Source organism: Peromyscus maniculatus, chromosome 7, assembly GCF_049852395.1.
Source record: "Peromyscus maniculatus bairdii isolate BWxNUB_F1_BW_parent chromosome 7, HU_Pman_BW_mat_3.1, whole genome shotgun sequence".
Lineage (NCBI taxonomy): Eukaryota > Metazoa > Chordata > Mammalia > Rodentia > Cricetidae > Peromyscus > Peromyscus maniculatus.
The window spans coordinates 47,396,166-47,402,097 of record NC_134858.1 but is presented as its reverse complement, the minus strand read 5'-3'; the positions used below and the strand labels follow the sequence as shown (position 1 = coordinate 47,402,097).

Here is a 5,932-nt window from a genome sequence, read left to right as displayed (position 1 = left end):
CATCATGGCTTGATAGATTGTGCCTGGCAGCTCTGTTGCCTGTTTGACTCAAGTGCCACCTCAGCAGTGTAGAGCAGTGGCTCTCAACCTTTCTAATGCTGTGACCCCTTAATACGGTTGCTCATGTTGTGGTGACCCCAACTGTAAAATTATTTTTGTTGCTACTTCATAACTGTAATTTTGCTACTGTTATGAATTTTGATATAAATATCTGTGTTTTCCAATAGTCTTAGGAAATCCCCGGGAAAGGGTCCTTTGGCTCCCAAAGGGTCGTCGCACCCCACATGTTGAGAACTGCGAGTGTAGAACGTAAGAGCTTTGAAACACAGCCATGGGTCCTACTGAGGGAGACTGAAGTGCTCTGTGGCACTTTAGTGAGTCTCCTGGTCTAATTGAGTTCTCTTTCTAGGCATTTCTCCTTTTGCTGACTTCCGTCTTATCTAGCTAACACTCATATGGCCCAGATTCCTGAGATATAAAGACTCGAGAGGGAACCAATTCAAGACCCGAAGAGTTTCTAGCATAAGGGACCCCCGCTGCATAGGACCCTGAGTTGTGCTTGTTGTCAGAATCAGAGGTTCTGAAGTGCCCGGGAACTCCCTGGTACATACAGACTGGTTACCTTTGCCTAGTTGACTTGGGCAGTGTCAAGAGAACCATGTCTCCTTATGTCTCCCCTGACCACTGTTTGGACAGTCTTTGGAGATGAGGGCTCAGGTTTCTTTTAGTTACCAGGATTGCCTCTTGTTAGCCATGTGTACAACTGATCTAGAGGGCAGAATCTGTTCAATCCCTTGGCATTTCTTATCCCAAGCCCCTTGCTCCCGTGTGCTGAATCTTCTTGGATTGAAAGGCTTCTTCTAGAACTTCGTATATTAAAAGCATTTCTTATAGATATATCTAGCTTCATTTTAGTGTACTCCTAAATCACTCTAAGAATTTAGGGCCCACTCTGGGCTCTTACCACTCTGTATTGAAATTGCCCATGCCCGTCTGTCTTGCTCAAGAAAACCTGGGCTGTAGCAGGCAGATGTGGCTTTCCTGACAGCTGTCTTGTTGGTGCCCATGGCTGTGCACCATGAAGCAGGCTCTCCACACATGTGCAGAGGGTGTGAATAAATGAAAGGAGGAGGAACTGCCTTCATGCCTCTAATGTGATATCTTTAACGAGGGATCATGTGACCCTGCAGTAAAGACCTCAGCCAAGAAAGGCTATGCTATAGGCAGATTAGGCAGATGTGCTTTCAGTATCCGATTCTCCTCATTCCAACTGCTGCCACAGAGAGGGAGAGACCGATCATGTTCACTTTTGCTCCTGTTCAAACCACACAGCCCTCTGAAGACAGAGAGTAGGGATTGCTGTCAAAAGCTACAAGGCCCCTTGCCCTTTCCAATTCATCCAGCTATGTGTGGGGCAGCTTCTGTTTTCTCAAGCTTGATCTAGACTTAGCTTCTTCTCACAACCCGTCTGCAAGTGTTACAGCTCTGGAGGAAAAGGTACTTTGACTGTTGGAAGTCAGGTAATACCTACGGCTGTGGAGGGGAGGAATCCTGGATACCTACAACTCTGAGGAGAAAGATATCCTGACTTATTGGGAAGTCAGGCTATACCTGAATCTGGTTTCCAGCGGGGGATGGTGTCCCTGAAGGATGTGGCAATCCTGCTCCTCTCCAAGAGAGCCCTTACAGCTGAGTTCTGCTCCACTCCCCTAAGGGAGTTTCCCAGCAGAGATTCTGCTCTGCTCTGGAAAACTCTTTCAAGAGATTTATCTTGGAGCAAGGAATCCAGGAAGGTGGCTGCCTCTGCCAGGGTGAAAAGGACAGCTGCCAACTTATCCAGGGCTTCTTAGGGGTGGAGTTTTTCCAGGGAGATTTTCAGGGTAAAAATTGGTCAGATTTTGATTCCCTGAGCTTGACAAGCTCAGAAATGGGCTAGATTTCATGCTCAGGGATTGGTTGGTTTTTCTGCTCAGGAATTGCTTGGTTTTGTGCTCAGTTGGTCAGGGACAGAATATGCTTCTTTGGCCCTGGTTTCAGGGCAAAGTGTATTTCTTTCACTGGTTCTTTTTAATCTTTTGGGTCTGATTTCAGGGTCAGGGTATGTTTCTTTCATTGGCTCTGGTTTCAGGGTCAGGGTGTGTTTCATTCACTGGCTCTGGTTCAGGGTCAGGGTGTGTTTCTTTCATTGGCTCTGGTTTCAGGGACGGGGTGTGTTTCTTTCATTGGCTCTGGTTTCAGCGTCAGGGTGTGTTTCATTCACTGGCTCTGGTTTCAGGATCAGGGTGTGTTTCATTCACTGGCTCTGGTTCAGGGTCAGGGTGTGTTTCTTTCATTGGCTCTGGTTCAGGGTCAGGGTGTGTTTCTTTGTCTGGCCCTTTTACCTTACACCAACTGCATTAGGTATTTGCTAAACTGACTTGAAATGGCATAGTATAAACAGAAGGAGGGAAAAAACCACTCTGTCCTCGGTTGTCCATTTTATGTCTCTCTAGTTTTCTTTTATTGGTATCTGACCTTTGAACTCTGACCTCTAGTTTATTCTTTCTCATTTCTGTTCTCACTCCGGCCTTTTTTGTTCCTGCAAACAGACAGTTGATTTCTCTGCGGCTCTCATCACCTCTGCTCCAGCCCTACAGCATCCACCTCTGAAGAAACCACCAGAAGCTGTCTCTGAGGAAAATGGCCTATGTACCCAATGGTATGGAGTTTCCCTTTGAATCTTGGATGACATTAAAATTCTAAGGATGGAGAAGACAGAAAACACCTGAATATGTTTCCTTTTCCTCTTCAGAAGAATCTAGAATTTCTTTCTCTTCCAGTTCCCAATCTCTTCTCTATCCAAGAAGATGAAATATGCTCCATTTGATGATGGGAGTCGGGGAAGGAGTACATGAAGATGAGAGGCGGATGTGTTAGGGGACCCAAGGGGAGCTGAAGAGGGAAAATTGGACTGGGTATGATCACATTTCTCTGTATATGTGTATAAAAATCTCCAAGAATAAATTCTTGAAAAAGAAAAAGGAAGAGGTGAAGAAGTTGGGAGGGGGATATGTTTCGAGGTCCTGGGGGAGTTGGAAGTGCTGGGGGGGGATGGGTAGCATCAAAATACATTGTACACATGTGCAAACTTTTCAAAGGATAAATCACACACAGACACAGACACGTACACACATAGACACATAGACACATAGACACGCACACACACACACACACACACACACACACACACACACACACACACACATATGGCCCAGCAAAAGTTCTAGACACGGAGTAAGTAAATGCTCCATTAACATTTGTTGAGTGAATAAAGGAATGGGAATACATACAAATGAATGAAAGAAGTCCTTGAGGTTGTGTTTGATTTCAGGCACTCAAGGGGAAAACAAGTGAAGCCCGGGGAGAGAGAGAGAGAGAGAGAGAGAGAGAGAGAGAGAACTCCACCTACCTCAGCCTCACATTCTTCTACTTTCTAGAGAACTCCATCTTCCATTTCCCAACCAAGGCTGAAGATGCTGCTGGAGCCCAACCCTTCCCTTTAGGGACCTTGCCAACCAGATGCACCCGTGAGACTCAAAGACATGCACTTAGCCCTTTAGTTAGGAAACATGGTGCTACGTCGGAGCTTCAAGGGAGACGACGAAAGCAAGAAAGCAGAGCGTGAGGGTGCTGGGAGTGAGGGGGGGTCTCTGTGAGAGTTGACTTCCAGAAGCCACAGCAATGAAGCTCACCCTTTGCTGGCGTGGAAAGGGACAAGGTGGCCAGTCCAGCAATCAGCATGGATACAGATGGGAACTCTGCTCTCTGAACAGCCGAGAATAAGGGAAGAAGCAAGATGAAGCCAAAGTCAGATGCGGAAGGCAAATGGCATGTCGGCCAGGCTTGCCCATCAGCCTTTTGCATCTTATCTCAGCTTTAGCAGCATGGGAAATGATGCCTGGGATTTCAGGGTAATTATATCCAAGTATTACCGCCCCCCTCGTTCTCCTTCCCAGGTGCTGCCTCCAGGACCAATCTTGAGGTTTCACTTTGGATCTTAAAGGGTGGGATCCTGATGCTAGCAGATGCCCAGGAGGGGGTTATTTCAGGAACTCTCTGGGGAGTGGTTCCAGTAACTGAGAGTCTACGCATATTTCCACTCACTTGCTTGTCTTCTGCCAAACTGTCTATTGGTATTTATTTATTCCTTGCTTATTTGACAGGACTGCATACATACACAGTTGCTCACATACACAATTAATCAGGCAGACTATTTCTGATTCATGGTTTAACCTTGCCCTGCACTTAAAAGGTCTGGGTCCCAGGGCCCCATGGCTGTCTCTCATGGTTTCCTAGCAACCAAATGAGACAGGGAAATGTGCACAGTTGCATCACCACAAGATGTTAGGTCAATTAATATTCATTAACAGTGCCTGTGTTCAGCTGCTGGGAGATGTTATAGAGGAAAAAAGAAAAAAACAACCTTTGCTGTTCTAGTGGGGGATGGAAGGAAATATGGGATGCCTGATTGTGTGTATCATGTTCCAAAGACATGTATAGTGGCCTGTCTGCACATGCTTATGCAAATTAAAAAATTATTGTCGTACATACAACTATCTTTCCATGCTTATTATAGGAGAACAGATTCCAGGAACAATGAGGACATTCTACTCCCAAATATTTGTCATGACCACTCAAGATACCCAAAATCAACTCACTAGTGATTATTTTATTCATTCTATAATTTTCTTGAGGCTCTTTTGTATGCTTAATGTGGGAAACTCAGATGCTGGAAAGATAAATAAAGGATGTATAAAGAAAAAAGGAACCCCCAAAGCTCCCGAGTACTCATTACATACAGACAAACATTGTTAAATTTTGGGTATGTGTTCTCGTCCCCTCTAGAGATGATATGCACACAGCCACAGTCTTAGAAAGATAATACCATTTTCTATACAGTGCTTCACAGGTTACACTTTACAATTTGCCACTGTTACCATGCACATTTTCTCATGTCTATAGTATCATTTTTATTAGATGTGTAATTTCAGTGACTATGTTTCCCATGGCTCATTTAATCAAAGTAGCTTTTATTCATGCATTTAAGTTGTTTACATTCTTTTCTATTATTAATAAGACTGTAGTGAGTGTCTGTGAGACCTGGTCCAATTATTTCCTTAGAACTAATTCCTAGAAATGAAAGTACACATTTAAAGGTCTTTCACACACTCCTGTTTGCTTTCAGAAAGAAAAAAAAAGATTTTTATTTCTGCTACAGCTGAAATAAAAGTGTGGAGGCACCTTATAATCCTTTATAATGACCCAGGAAAAATCATGATATTCCCAATGTTTGATCAAAATTCTTTTTATGATACATAGACTAGAACCCTAAAAACATTGAAGGTGAAGACGCAAATTCTAAGAGAGAGAGAGACTCGAGACTGCAGAAGACAGGATTTTGTGGTGGTTAGGCCAAGTGCTTTCAGGCAATTTGTCCTTCATGACTCAGAAGTGCAGCCTTAGCCAGCCACATAGAGGCTCTGTGCATGATGAAATGGTCCACAGGCCTTCAGCTTCCTGCCTCATCGTATGTTCTGGATAGAATCTCTCTGGACACAGGTAACTGGGGAGGCAAGTCACATATATATGTTTTCTAGGTCTGGCTAAGCCAGAAGGCAAATGCTACCTGGAGAAGTCCTCCCAGTAATGTTCCAGTTTGGGACAGTTGCCTTTTTATTCCTGGGTGACAGAAGGTTCTTTTCCTGCATTCAAGCAAGCTAGAAAGGAACAGGAGACACTTGACTCTTGTGCTGGTTAGTTTTTGTCAACTTAACACACACTTGTAGATTTACATGGGTAGCGAGAACCTCATTTGAAGAACTGCTTCCATCAGATTGGCTGTGGGCATGTGTTTGAGGGATTTTTCATTACCATTAATGTGGATGGGCCGGCT

General features: G+C 44.4%; 1 long non-coding RNA gene across 1 annotated transcript; it reads left to right on the top strand.

The window, feature by feature from the left end:
* The first annotated feature begins 2,347 nt into the window (after positions 1 to 2,347).
* LOC143274130 (uncharacterized) lies at positions 2,348 to 4,751 on the top strand. Its single transcript, XR_013052560.1, has 3 exons — positions 2,348 to 2,698; positions 2,820 to 2,954; positions 3,371 to 4,751. It is a non-coding gene; the product is annotated as an uncharacterized LOC143274130 (long non-coding RNA).
* The last annotated feature ends 1,181 nt before the right edge of the window (positions 4,752 to 5,932 follow it).